This window comes from Anser cygnoides, chromosome 4, assembly GCF_040182565.1.
Source record: "Anser cygnoides isolate HZ-2024a breed goose chromosome 4, Taihu_goose_T2T_genome, whole genome shotgun sequence".
In the NCBI taxonomy this organism is placed as follows: Eukaryota; Metazoa; Chordata; class Aves; order Anseriformes; family Anatidae; genus Anser; species Anser cygnoides.
This window is the reverse complement of record NC_089876.1, coordinates 52,870,829-52,886,261: the sequence shown is the minus strand read 5'-3', so window position 1 is coordinate 52,886,261 and position 15,433 is coordinate 52,870,829. Positions and strand designations below refer to the sequence as shown.

The 15,433-nt window shown below is 37.7% G+C and overlaps 1 long non-coding RNA gene across 2 annotated transcripts in view; it reads left to right on the top strand.

The window, feature by feature from the left end:
• Window positions 1–10,850, top strand: part of LOC106032332 (uncharacterized) — a 76,709-nt gene extending 65,859 nt beyond the window's left edge. For both annotated transcript variants that reach the window (XR_010831173.1, XR_001204795.3), the window contains 3 exons: window positions 8,440–8,578; window positions 9,793–9,878; window positions 9,989–10,850. This is a non-coding gene — a long non-coding RNA (uncharacterized lncRNA). The remainder of the gene's footprint in view (window positions 1–8,439; window positions 8,579–9,792; window positions 9,879–9,988) is intronic.
• The last annotated feature ends 4,583 nt before the right edge of the window (window positions 10,851–15,433 follow it).

Below are 15,433 nucleotides of genomic sequence, written 5' to 3'. Positions count from 1 at the left end.
ATAATCTTTTTCAGCCGGTACTTGTCTGTCTGCAGTTGTACAATATGAATAATTCTAAGTATTGTCTCATTTAATTTGCCTGGATGTGATTTTGCAAGTAGAGTATGTGCTGAATACAGTGTCATTTTGCCACCTTTAGACACGCATTTTTTTCTGGAGATAGAACTGCTGAGACACTATCTGTTTAGTCAAAGAGTGACCCATTAGTCAAGGACAGCACACGTCATTAGAAAAGCCAGATTTAGCCTGTATTGAAATCTCCAGTTGCCCAATCTTCTGCTGTCTAATACCAGCTCCCTGCTGCCTGTCTGTTCCATAACCCAAATCTGAAGGTGTTGAAATGCTGCATGCCACAGCTCATGCCTAAGTGACGACTAACACTTAAATGTGGGTGAAACCTGCTTTGGTTTGGATTTAACTTGTACAGAACATGCACGTATCTATCATTTAATTTAGAAACAAATTATTGATGTATTCACTTAAGAAACAAAAGTCATGCCATTCCACTACTGGCTTTGTCTTATAAAAGAAAAGACTCAAATCTAGATTTCCCAAACATTGTGGTATCACCAAGCAGAGGATTATCAACGTTTGGGATAGATTCTCTGTATGTAGAAGATAAATTGCACAAGATTTATCAGCCTGGGGAAAAAAATAAAAAAAATCAAGAAGGATATTTTGAGTCTACAAAATTATGGCTTTCATGGAAAAGGGGAAAAAAAAGCCAAACATCTCACTGTTTCTCATAATGCGAGAGAGGAGGAACTAATGAGGTGATCGGGTACTAGATAATTATTGACTCATACATTGACTATCGATTTATTATTTATTTATCGGAACAGATTCAGATATAATAGAACTGAAATGACTGGCTTTAGACTGAGACACTGGTGTGCATGAGCTGACCACATCAAAGGCGTAACTTTGACTACCTGCTCCTTTCCCAGCATGCTGCTTGATTTTAGGCTGTCAAATCAGTTCCCAAACACCATCACTTTTTTCCTAGCTCTGCATAAATGCTCAAGGTTGTTTCCCAGCAGCCAAAGGTGTCGCTGCCTGACATTGGACTGCAGTTAGGATAAACAATAATGTTTTATGGTTAGCATAGTGCAGAATAAAATGTCAGCTTCAATTTCTGGAACATAAGCATCCACAAGCACTGTATCACCTCATCCATCTTGCCATTCGGAGTTATTTTTCATCCTCAGCAAAGTAATGAAAAGAGACAAGTTAAGGGAATCATATGGTTGACAAGAGATGCAGCATTTGCCTTTTTGAGGACTTCTTTGACTTAACGAGTATGCACAGGCAGGGTATGGATATACTCTGATTTCTGTGTAAAGAAAAAAATAATTCTCACTACATAATATCACATGGAAAGGGTTTGTATTGTTGCAGTCCAGGACTATGCAGAGATAGAAGATCCACAAGAACAGAACCACCGTTTTTGATTTAAAAGGCTGGAGAACCTAGAACAGCTTCACTTATTTGGCTAACCATTCAGTAGATAAATGGCAGCTATCCATAAACAATATACAGAACAAGCAGACTCCAATACTCAGCAGAACTGTGTTGGTATTGTAGTGCTATCTCTTGGTAGGGAAATCAATAACTGCAGGATTATTTTCAGCTCATATAGTGCAAGGATTGCCAAAAATGCTGCAACTAAGTCTGCTTTGGTTTAAAAAGATCTGTAAAAGGATAGAATTAATTTTTTTTCTTCTTTTTTATCCCTCCAACATTGAGAAGAGAGTCGATACTGCTGCATCGGCAATTGTATTATAATGTGATTCATGTTGGAGGGACACAAGATGGTTGCAAAGCAGTTACAATTTGTTAAGACAATATTGAGAACCCGTTACAAGGAATGCTGTGCTCATTATCAGTGAAGTCTCATAGTTCATTTCTGTAATTTATGGACTGTGAACTGTGTTAACTCACGGTTTTGCTACTCACTGTAAAGAAGGGTGACAGTCCTGGGCTCAGGTTTGTTAAAAGTAGCAGTTTCTAGGCTACAGTGTGGGTTAGTTGTCTCTGGAAAGTAATAGCCTGCAAGAATGTGGAATGAAATGCGTGCTTATTTCCATTTAGCTTCTGTGGATTTAAAGACTCCCTAGCAGAGTTCTGTTCAGCACTAGGGCTAGCAGATAGGTTGCAATTTTTAGATGCTAAATAAAGAAGGAGCAAAAGATTGGAGATAAGGAGATAGCAGATCAAGTGAAAACAAGTGTTTCACAGAAATCATGACCATGAAGGTGCATCTGATCCTTTAACCCAACTTTTCAGTGTTACAGGCTGCGTCACACTCAGACTGAAGATTTTAGGCCAGCATTCAAACTAGCTTTAAAATTTATGCAATCAATAAAGACATAAATTTTTCATTGCCTGAGATGCCTACAATGTAAGAGGATCGCCCAGGCAATATATATCCAACAGTTCCTCCTTCTACATGCAAAGAATATTCCCCATATCTCTCTTAGTTTCATTGGAGAATCTGTTCTTCCTGACCAAAACTCTCACAAACAGTCCGATACCGTGTATCTGAGTAGTGAGTACTGGGCAGGATTTTTGTAGAGAATGATCTATTTCTCAGCCTGCAGCCTCTAGCCATGGTGTATCGCTGATATATTAGAGTAGAGTAGGAGTACTCAAGGAGGCAATGAGGGGGAAAATAAACTTTTAAGTGAAAAGAGTGACTAGCAGAAGACCTGAGGCCTCGAAACAGAGTTTAATATTGTTTTTATTCAAAGCTGCAAACATTATGACTGTACTAATGCCTATCCAAGCAATTATTTTCTTATAGAGATCTACGAAGGAAGAGGAATGGAAGGACCTCAATTTATGAATTCTGAGACTGAAAGAATCACTGCAGATCCTTCCCAGCCCTTCTTTCACCCACCATAGGGCAAAGAATTTACACCAAAAGCTGGATCAGGAATATATTTTAGTAAGACAATAGATTTCATCTTGAAGATGATCAGTAATCATGAGTCTCTGTTTAGCAAAGGACTACTTTGATCATCCTCCCCAAGAGGAAACTGCATATATTTCCCAACTGAATTTGTCTAGCAGTAGATTGTATCCAGTGAGCCTGTTCTTAGTTGTCTCGTGCCCCACTTGCCAGGATTCATTTTGATTTTTGAGTTGTTACAACGCATCATCATGTCATCTTTCAAATTTGTCTTAAAGCAAGCTTTCAGTAAGGTGAGCTGTAAATCTTATTTTCCAACTTGCATATCTTTTATTCCCCTCTTTCTTTTTCACTTTTTCTCTCTGTCTCTTTTATTTTTATAAGCTTATTATATATATATATTTAATTATAATTTTATAATTTATAAATTTTATAAAAATTACTTATTTTCTCTCTGTCTTATTTTTACAAGGAGACCCTTAACTAGCCCTAAGCACTCTAGGGTTTGGAGCACAATGCTTTATTTGAAACTTCATTAATTTGCGAGAACAGGTCAGGTTTCTTAACAAAATATTTTAAAGATAATTCATCATACCTATAATTTAAGAAGTATTTTCATTTCTTCATCATTCCTAAATTTGCTACTGGGTAAAATACATTTTTAAAAAATAAATCTATTTGTAAGACATTTGTTTTCTTTAGAAAAGACATTTGTTTTCTTTTCTGTTAGAGTTTTTATCACCTCATGCCCACAGAATGAATGGAAAGCATATTACTGACCTTTGGACCAGTTCCTGGGTGACAATGCATTTGATATGTATAGAAATAACTGCACCCTCAAGTGCATCCAACAAACAGTTGAAGCATAGTAATTGTCATGACACCAATTCTGTTTCCATATGAATGTCACTTGTAGGATAAACAGGGAGAAAATTTTAAAAAGATACTGGACAGAATTATTCCACTGAAAAATTTTCTATAAAGAATCAGACACTTTTTTTCTATTAGGAGATGACATTTACTGTAGAAACAATAAATGTTTCTTGCAAATATGAGGCACTTGTAATTGATTTGCCATCCTTGATAGTGCCTAAGTAGTGACTAACAATCTCCAACATAGACTTGTCTACCAATACTTATCATTTCTTCCAGTTCACTCACCTCACTCAAAGACAATCACAGTGTTTCTGTAGCTTTTTTAAAGCTGTCTTCTAGAAAAAAACATCAGTTTCAGCAATCTCCACTGTATCAGACATTGCAGCCCCATGTACATATCACTTTTACACCTTTTCTAGTCTAGTAGTCTAGTAGTCTTTTATTCTCGGCAGAGAAATATTTGAAAAAAGGTGTTGCAGACATTCATAATATGACAATTTCTCTCTTTTATTGAAGCCCTGGGTAAGGAGTGGAGCTTTAAGTTATAGTGCTGTTTGAGTTATCATTAAAACTAATGAATTTTGACCTAAGAGCTATTGATTTATTGGAACTCATTGCTGCACTCCTCCTGTTGGAAAGGAGAAATGAAGCTGTTGGTTTCTTAGACTTTCATTTGGGATTCATTTACTAGTCCTCATGTAAGTTAGCCTTGAAGATAGGGATTTGGAGAAAAAGTCTTCTGTGGTAACAACATCGGTTAGATTGGCCAGGGCAATTGGCCAGGGCATGCTTTTAATAGCATCAGGATAAAAATTATACTGCTCTGTATCTGTTGTGGCTCATTTGAAGAGGGGTTGAGGAGGTGAGATCTGGTGTGGAGACTCAGCAGAAGTGAATTCAAGGACAGCAAGCCTGTGAGTCACCACTGAATCAGGAGGTGTCTCTCAAGAGGGCTCCAGATGGGTGAGCTTTGTGTAAAGGACAAAAACCTTTGGTCCTTTGCAAGACAGCTCCTAGCTCTTGGTGCAACATGTAAGCTGAGTGAACAAAAAGATTTTGGTTTTGCCCCTCCTTGGCGTTGTCATCCTATAAACTGGCCTTAGATTCAATTCAGGCCTGGTAGGATTATAGTACTGGGCCTCTGTGCCGAAGAATGTGGCAGTTTGCCATTTCAATCTGTGCTGTGTGTCTGAGCAATTCTTGCCTGCTCATCTGAGCAACTTTTCACCATATCTGAGCTGGGGAATAAGAAGGAAACAAAAGATGAAAGAAAGGCAAGCTGAACAGAAATTTCAGCTTTTGAATAATCTTTCTTTCATTTGCTTAATTTCCAATCTTATTTGTACAACTTTACTTGCTCAAGCGTAACAAAACTTGTATTTATTTATTCTTTGTATAAACTCCAGCAAAACATTGGATACAGCTCTTGGAGAGAAAAATCCAGTGCTACATTTGTGTGTTTTTGAACATCTGGACACAATTCTCTTCCATCTCTTCAAGGACTGCTTTGTTTACCACATTGTTCATTGTTTTAGATAAGTACTTGGCTTCTAAAGTTGGCTCTTGCTGTGTTTGTTGCTTCTAAACAGAAAAAGACAGAAACACATTTTAACCTTTTGGCTACTTGGTCTTATGCTCTGAATGCATTTGTGAGATGGAGTCTCCCAGAAAGGACAAAAATAGTTACGTTGCCTTCAAGCACGAATAGCCCACAGCTTGGGGTATACTTGGGAGGTACTTACACTCCTCTTCCTTCACCTTGTCTGTAAACAATTTCCCTCTCTTCTTTCACTTAGCTCCCAAAAAAAAAAATAATATTAAGGGTCAAAAACTATGCTAGCAACAACTACATCATTCCTTCATTCTGAAGTATGGGCATGACAGAAAGGAGTCTGAGGGATCTTATAAAACTTTGCTGAGAAAGTTAGATGCAGCATTCTAGCATAAAAATACAAAATACATATATATCTATAGTGAAGAATTGACCTTTATAAAAATGCTTATTTTTATTCTTCTCTTTACCTCTAGGGCTGTTACAGCATGTTGTCATCTTCATAAATTTTTAAAAGCTTAAGCCAAATCCTAGGTGACTGTATGAATTTCTGTGGGAGGGAGCTTTGTTGCAGAAAGTCATAGCTCTCCTTATTTCCGTGTAGGTTCAAGGCAATCATGACTAAATACATTTTTGGCCATCTTGCTGGTGTAGTCACCATTCTTCCAAAATTGTTCATGTTTGCAACACTCTCCCAGTAATTTCTGCATCTAAGATGTACTAAGAGCAAGTTTTTATTACTACTTACCTTCTTGCATGGACACTGAAGTAAGTCACATGTTGGTCCTAAATAACCAAATTATGAGAAAATAACACTGTCTCACTTTCAGAGCAATGGAAATTAAACAAAGAGATCACAGATGAAATTAAAGTCATAGCCATCTTGAGCTAATTCAAAGATAATGTTTTCACTCAGCAAGCAGTTTCTTTGCTTATGTGCACTCTCAGTTTGTTCTTCATACATTTTTCATATGATTTCAAACCCTTCAAAGAACTGATAATTGCACACAACTTCATTTTTTTTTTTTTTAAATCAACTGGTAAGTTGATTTGAAAAGTTGTCCAGGTTGTGATAGCCATAAAGCAGGCTATGTGTAGCCACACTGCTCCTTGTGCACTCCTGAATGTATTGTGCCTGAGGCAAAAAGTTGCAGAAGCCAGGATGCCCTACTGGTTCCATTCCTTGCATGACAAGAGGTGATAGCGTAACCCCACATAAATATGGAATAGGTGCTGGTTCACTCATCTAAGCTCCTTAATTGAGCATGTTTGTAGGTGGGATTCCTTCGGAGCAAGGTGCTGGGGCAATCGGTGACACATTTGGACTACTGAGTTTATGCAGCAAGCTGAATGACAGTACCACTACAAGGCTTTCTCATTTCAGAGGATTAGTTTATGTTGGACCAAGAGAGGCTCAAAACCTGGGTTAAGCATCTTTCTACATTTTGTACTTAGGTAAAGTGAATTATGATCTTATTTCTGAAAGCTTTTTTTTATTTTTTTTAATGATGGGCTTTATATCCTGCCTATACTTCAACATGGGCATTGTAACTTTAAGAGTTAGTACATCTGCCTTAATGTAATTTTAATGTGATGCATTTAAGAAAAAAAGGCAGTTTCACAGGTGGCTGAGAAGTAATTAACATTTGGTTACTGAAAAAACTTGTGTTAATAGAAATTTGCTTAGAGGCATACTGAAAAGTAAGCAGGACAAGCATCAAGGCTGGGTATACTTCTCTGGGATATCATAGCACATGATGAGGCAATAAATGTGTTTTTTAATGTCTTACTTGTTATTTGATATTGATGTAATTTACTTTACAGCCTCCTATTTTACAGTACCTAATATCAAATCACACATCAGTATACAGCAGCAGAATCTGAAAATGACATAATGAAGTACAAGCAGCTGTGAGATGCATCATAAACATGGCACAAAATGATGTGAAACAAATAATATTTTATAGTAGAATTATACAATTTGCTAGAGATATTTATCAGAAATACTTTCTCTGCATTGATTGTTCACAACCCAAACACTTCATGGTATAAATTAAACTATATTATATAACATATTTTCTAAACCTGAGACCACCATTAGGTACTTCTGGATTGTTTCATGGCAGATTTTACTTTGTGTGGTTGGTTTTAAATAAAAAGGGAGACAAAGCCCTGTCATAACTACACTTGGAAGAATTACAGGATGGAATAGTCAATGTTTTCCAGATTTTTTATTTTCTTTTTGTTTTCCGATGGGGGAAAGTTTACTAAGATTCTTCCATCTTTCAAAGAAAATCTATCCACCACAACCTCCTGTGGTGGAAAAAAAATCAGAAAAAAAAAATCAGAACTGAGAAAGGAAAGAAGAATTTTAGCCAGAGCAAGTTGACAACTGTATGTGGGAAAGGGCGTTGAGTGAGAGTCGTCGGGCCTTGGGATAGAATAGTAGTCTGTATGAAAAATGGTATTTTACTTAACCAGTAGTCTTGAAAAGATTGTCAGTCCTGACAACATTTATGAATATGGCTTACACAGTTCCACTTTTCTCTGGTTATGCTGCCATAAAACTTTCTTAATCAGTGGAAATTTCAAACATGGCACTGCTGCCATAAATTTTTTAAACGGTCAGTTAAATGAAGACATTCTCTTGAAGCACTTCTAGTATGTTTTAAATGTTTTTCAATGAGGAGAAGAAGAATTTATAAAATATAAAACGTTTAGAACTGATGACTGGTACAAAAATCTAAACGACTGTTTTATTTTCTGGGCAGAGCCATGTAAAGTTTCTAAATTATTAAAAGCCTGCTTTGTAATTCCCTTTAAATCTCCTGTTTTACATTTTGTTTTGAAAGAAATCTGCAACTACTGTGGCCCCCAACAGTAGTTTACTAAAATATTTTTCAACAGTTAAATTATTATGGGGTTTCTGAATGGAAGAACAATGAAAGAAAAAAATCCATTTATTTTAGCAGAGAAAGAAAACACATTTTTGGAATAATGCGGCTAGCATTTTTTGAACATGCTATGTTACTGGAGATAAATTTATAGCACTTTACAGTCCAAGGGAGTTCAGACTCGTGCTGTTTTTTTATGGTTGTAGACCTCACCGGGCTGCTTCAGTGGTGACTATTTCTACCTGAAGATGCATGCATTTTTTCAGCTTCTTCTACCAGTGTTAGCCTTTGTGTCCAGTAGCTATGACAAATGAAGAAATTACACCTCATCAAGATGAAGTACTGGTGAGTTTTCTTCACAATGCAGACACTTCTCATTAAATCTAGGTTTCCTGCTACTGCATTCTCTTTCTCCAACTATGGAAATAATGTAATGCATATAAAAACATCAGAAGATATTCAGCTGAAAACATAATCCCTTCCATTCATATTTCTAATTTGGCTTTTGATTTCCTTCACAAGCAAAATTATATGTTGTCTGGGGAAAATACTGTTGAGATATTAGAAAGCAACCTAAATCTGAGAAGATCAAAAAACATGGCAAGCTTGTTTTTCTAAAGTCCATATTCGTTCATTTCTGAAGTATGTTAACAGGATTCTTTTTAATCTTCAGGAGTTAAGTCATGCAAAACAATGTTGTACTGTGGCATGGAAACACTTTCAAAGTGTTACATGGTTAGGAACAATATATTAAGTGTTTTCTATGACATTATTTTATAAAGACTACTAATTCATTCCCAGTTCCTCAAAGTATCAAACCGTTACTTTATTCAGCTGATAATACTTGTTCAATTTTCAATGAAAATTCTGATACAAGAAAAGACAGATGAATTGCCGAGTATTAGAGAAGCACATTCTCCTGCTTTTGGCAGTGGCTGCCAAACTGGAGACCTGTCCCATCCCCTCAGTTAGATTGGAGCTGTACTGATGCCTGATTGCTGCTAATTAAGCATTTAAAATGTTGGAGCTTCAGGCTACAAACAAAAGAAAACATCCAAGGTTAATTGTGCCTTAAAGATCGTATGGACAGATATTGCTAAATCCTTACATTATACATTCATATCAAACAATCTTCTGAAGAGCTGGCAGTCAGTATTTATATTTGCCCCATTATATCTTTGCAAATGAAATCTGAGGCACAAATAAGTAGTGCTGTATAAATAAAAGAACAACATTGCTATTTAGATGTTTCATTTCAGTTATATTCCTACTTACGTGTGCACAGCTAACAAGTCCATAGGCTACACTTTATTCAATGTATCTTTTAAATGTGGTAAGAAATAAATTTATTTGCAAGTATAATAGTTACACCAGCACTCTCCCAAAATTCAATAGCAAATTATTGTTTCAATATCATATCTATAAAAATAAAAATTCAACAACTCAGATAAAATTCATGCCAGATTCACTGTAACAACTATTGGGAATTAAACACTCTCTATTGTATTAAAGCTGTTATTTAATTGCATACCAAGTCAGTTCACGATTTTCTCTCACAGCTTCACATGTTTTGAACAGGAAAGTGAAAAAGATTGAGATAGCTTCAGTGGGACATTAAGCACCTCAAAGAAGTGGAGCACCAAAAGTAAGCCTCTATTGTCTTTCCTAAAATGAATAAAAGGAGCTAGCTTAAAATGACTCATTGCATCCAATCCAGGAGCCATACAGGAGATATGATGGCTTTACAATTAACAGTGCAAAAGACCACTGAGGTGATGTAAGGCATTTGTGGAAGATCCTGGTCATTACCCACAGTGCTGAGCAAACCATCTCTTCTGAGGGCACCAGCAGAGACATCCTTGCTGTGTCTGGCACCTGGGACAGGCAACCAGCGTGGTGGTGAGTGTCCTGTACAACATGTGTCCTCCTTAAGTTCAGGGCAATCTCTCAGCTTTGCACTGGGCCTCTCAGTCCTATTCTGTGTTGCTGTTTTATCAGCTTGATAAAGCTGCAACAGGAAACTGTGGGAAGATTTAGATCACAGCTTGTAGTCAAGAATAGTTTGGTGAGATCAACTGTGATGAATTTGAGTATCTTAAAATCAGAAATAGCTTGTGATGTATGATAATACAAATATTCTGAACATGAGTGCGTGCTGTCACTGTGTTAGATCGTGGAGGAGGTGTAATATATCATACCTTTGCACATATTTAAACATAATTTTTGTTTAAAGCAAAAAGAAATTAGAAGAGCATCTCTGGCTGTACTTGTATCAGTACAAATGAAACAATCTGTAGTCTTTAATATGTATGGAAGCAGCCCTTTTAAGTGATTAATATAATAATATTGACTGTAATTAGTATTGTTTTTTATCAGCCTCTAATTTGGAGCACAGTGTGCCTAGTATCTTTTGCCTACAAATCTTGATTGTTCACTTAATAAAGTACCCATATAGGTCAGCCTTCATGTTGTTGCATTACTCTCCTCTGCTGCTCAAGAAACAGTATGTAATCAGAGAGTTTTACTCTTAGATTTTTCCTGATAAAGCGTGAAGAATACATAGGGGATGGCAAGTGCCTTCAAATGCATCTCATCTGAAAGCAAGTGGCAGCCCATTGCACCCGTCCTAGCGCTTGCAATCCGAACGAATTCAGTGCTGGTGGCACCAGCGGGGGCTGCTCTTTGCAGTGGCTGTAGATATATGCAGTATATATCCACTGTGCTTTTCAGGTTCCCTGGATGCCCAGCTAAGATACTTAGAAGTAATCTCTGGATGATTGCCAGACGGGATATAGTTTGTTTCCTACAGATCAATACTCTGGGCTGGAGGGACTGCGCTGGTGGTTCCTCACTTCTGCATGAGCATAATTAATTATATAGGTGAGCTCTGTGTTTAGACGTCCTTTCATCCTTGATCTGCCTAACAGGCACTCTGCTAGGGATTATCTTCCCTCCTCACTGACTAATTTAACAACAGACTTTATCTGTGTCATTTGAGATAAAGATGAGAGACACAGTGCTGTCTATTGGCACTCTGAGTTTTGTAGTGTTTTAAAAAAGTGCCTTTCTAGCATAAACTCCATTATGAAAGATACAAAGGAAGCCCCCACTGCAAGTATTCTAATCAAAGGAGAACTCCCCTGGTGCTACTGAGGACAGAAATTGTGATGAGCTCTGTTCTGCTCTAAACTACTAATTGACTTTTTCTAAAGAACACCTACTAGGAGTCTTGAAGTTTTATGGCAAATGCTAAACAGCAGCTGTTTTCTAATTGTTCTTCCCATTCTATACTCCACACAAATATCTTTTTGAATAATAAGCTGGAGACACTTCCAGTTAGAAGCAGTGCAGATCAGAGAAAACTATGTAAATCTAAGAGGATAGGTCTTAAGCCCACAGAAGACATGAAATTTATGGATGAGTTTTAATAACTCTCTCTTTAAAGTTCTTTTGACTGTTAGTATTTCCATGGCTTGTATTATGGCATGAGAGACTGACATGCTCTTATGACGAATATCTGCCTATTATGACAGAAAAAGAAGTAATTACAGTATTAAATCTGAGTTTTATATAACTAAATCACTATTTAGGTTTTTACTGCGGCGTTTTCCAACCTTAATGATTCTATGATTCTGTGGTTATTGTTAGAAAATCATCATTGATGATCATCTTGATAATTCAAGAAAATGACTAGTAACAGGACATTCTTCTAGACAAAATCAGACCCTTTATGCCAAATTCTCAAATATATTACAGCCACCATGTATAGAATCACAGAATCACAGAATCATCTAGGTTGGAAGAGACCTCCAAGCTCATCTAGTCCAACTTCTGACCTAACACTAACAAGTCCTCCACTAAACCATATCACTAAGCTCTACATCTAAACGTCTTTTAAAGACCTCCAGGGATGGTGACTCAACCACTTCCCTGGGCAGCCCATTCCAATGCGTAATAACCCTTTCAGTAAAGAAGTTCTTCCTAATATCCAACCTAAACCTCCCCTGGCACAACTTTAGCCCCTTCCCCCTCGTCCTGTCACCAGGCACATGAGAGAATAGACCAACCCCTACCTCGCTACAGCCTCCTTTAAGGTACCTGTAGAGAGCAATAAGGTCGCCCCTGAGCCTCCTCTTCTCCAGGCTGAACAATCCCAGCTCCCTCAGCCGCTCCTCGTAAGACTTGTTCTCCAGACCCCTCACCAGCTTCATTGCCCTCCTCTGGACTCATTTGAGCACCTCGATGTCCTTGGTATACGTATATGCTTCTTTGCCTACATTTGTAGTATCTTTCATTGTACTTAGCCGGTTCACTGGCTTGTGTGGGCCAGTGTAGAAATTTGTACATAGTTCTTATCCCAGGGCAAACATCTTACATATGAGTGATACCAAAATTTTTGTATTGCTCCCAAGTAGACTCCTTTTCTGTTAATAGTGGCTAGGTGTTTTACAAACATAAAAGTAGAAAATGAGTCAAAATGCTGGTGGGAGGAATACTTAAAAACGGAAGATAGGAAAGAAGAAAGAGGTTACAATTTTGAAGGTGTTCTCTCTGAATAATTTACCTAACACTTTAAATAGCTGGCCTGGTTTCAGTTCTGTCAAGTCAATTTAGATATCTTAATATATGTTTAGGAATGTAATTAAAAGTTTCATCAAAATTTTTGTATAGCTCCAAAAATATTTCTGATGAAGATGAAGGTGGTTGTAGGGGAAAACACTCCTGTGTATTTCATACAGTACGTTTTCATCAGGATAGCAGTTGGAGCCAGGTAAATCAGCTGTGACATGCTGTATCAAGTTTTATCCACAAATATGCCTTACCAAAAGACTGTTTTTAGGTCTTAAAGTGCAAAATCTAAAGATTTAACAAAAGAAAATCCTGGTGCCGCTATCTATGCATGGGCAAAACTTACCCTTGCCTGAGATGATTGGTTCCAGGGGTGACCAGCAGACCAGAGCATTACAGAGACCAAACTGCATTCTCTTTATGGACAGCCTGAATTCACCATGCCAGCAGGTCTGATCTGCACTTGCCTCAGACAACAACAGGACCTTTTGCTACGGAAACCTTTCTGTCTTGTTTTCTCCGTGGTCTGTCACGCAATTTGGCTGCAAGAGATTGAGTGGACAGGCCAGATTTGCAGGGGGTATATCCGTGCCATGGATAAATAGAGCCTGGTATGGGAGGCACTCCCTGTGGTGCATCAGCTGCTACATCACCCCAGATCTAAGACAGAGTATGTTTCAGTAGTTACACTGCGCAGGCATCTGGCAAACTTAGCTTTGGGGCTGCTCTTACACTAACTACTGTCTCATTATAACTGGAAACTGTCTCCGTTGAACCATGTCTGATCAGAGGTTCAGCGAGTGCACTGTGATAAATTGCTGCTAGGTTAGAGGTCTGGCATCTTTAACATTTATCCACTTTGGTGCGAATGACTATAAAAACCACAAGGCAATAAGGGCTCTGATTTCAAAGAGGACTGCCTGCATGAACAAGGCATGCAGGACCAGTCTCTGTGTGAACTTTTGAGCAAGGAGGCATTTTATATTAAATTGTCTTTTCCATCATCTAATCTTCTTGCCTTGGGAATTCAGTTGTGAACTGACCCCAGTCCATCATGCTATACATAAATTACTAACAGAACTTTGAAGTTGTTTCCACATTTACAGAGGAAGTTCAAAAGTATTTCCTGAAGGGATTTTCAACAGATATGTTTTGGAAATTAAAGAAAATAACAGGCAAGAGATTCAATATCCAAGTGAGTCTTGTATCAAGGAGGACAATATTACCAGTGATTCAGAGTATCCATCATGTCAAAATGTGCTAATAGGCAAACTGGCCTCCCTGCACAGTTATATATAGGTATGTGTTTATTTGTAGATATATATGTATGCTTTTACATGTATGCAGACAGGGATATAAATGACACCTGAGTATGGGGACATTACATTTGAACTTCTTCCAGATTGTGAGTATATGAAACTTGCTATATAGTTATTTTCCCTGTGTAGGTAATGGCTGTCAGTTATGCCCTCCTAACAGTGATCCCACATCAGGTTTCACACAGACAAGTCATCACACATTTTATAACAATTTCTAAAATTTAAATTATTTACATAGAGAATTCTTGTTTCTTAGGTGGGCGGCTACAGTAGTTTATAAATACTATAAAATCAGAAATAAATAATTCATGCATATTTATTTTTTAATCTGGTACTATGAAACCTTTTAATATTCGGAGTAAACATTTTAGGGATTGTTGGCATTTCTGGATTGTAGGTATCTTTTCACAGAAGTTAAGGCCTTGTTGCAGTGATGTACGTAAGCTGCATACTTAATTTTGCGCACATTCTGAACCCCACCCAAATCCTTGAAAGGCTCAGCACAAGATTGTGCTGAATTCAGTGAGAGTTAGTATGTGCTCAAGTGCTTTCCTGAACAAAAAAACAAAACTCATGCTAGGCTTTTACAGCCTCTCAAAATCCCCCCCAAATGCAGGTTTTTTGCTGCAGACAGAACATGCTGCAAGTACCATTGAAGACTTTCTTATCTTTGCTTGCATCTGCTTGCAGCTGATCCAGCACTGCTCCTGCATTCAGAGAATTTAAAGGAGGAGGAGGCATGTGGATTTCCCTCCTCCCAGCTTTTCTCATCCACAAAGCCTGATTCTCATAGAGGGAGAGCCCATCAGATGTCAGCAGATCAAACCGAGAACTTGCAGTTCTGGTTTTGCACTTCATCTTTGCAGGCCAGAATGAACAGGCTCTCATTCTTGCACAATTTGGGGTGTGCTTAATCAATTAGAAAGGAGCTTGGGTTATGTACGTTGTGCTTCTGTTGTCAAATAAAACATTCGGATTTGTTACCTGGTGTGTGATAAGCCAAATGCACAAACTAGGTTGAGATACTGTTTATTTCAGAGCTGTGCAAGTCTGGGGACCAGGTGGTGTTCCACAAGGTTGGCCCGACTCTGGACTTTCCCTGTTTTTTATACAAGTCTACACAGTCTACTCTGCAATATGAGGCTAGTATTAATGTCCTATTAAAAATTTCACTCAGGAGATGTCAAATAACTCTTGAGATGTGGTGATAGTTTTACTTCTGCTCCAAGAACCAACACTTGACATCAAAATTACCTGTTAGAAAGTGCTGCCTTTTTAGAGCAATTTGGTAAGAAAGCTTTTCTACTGAAGC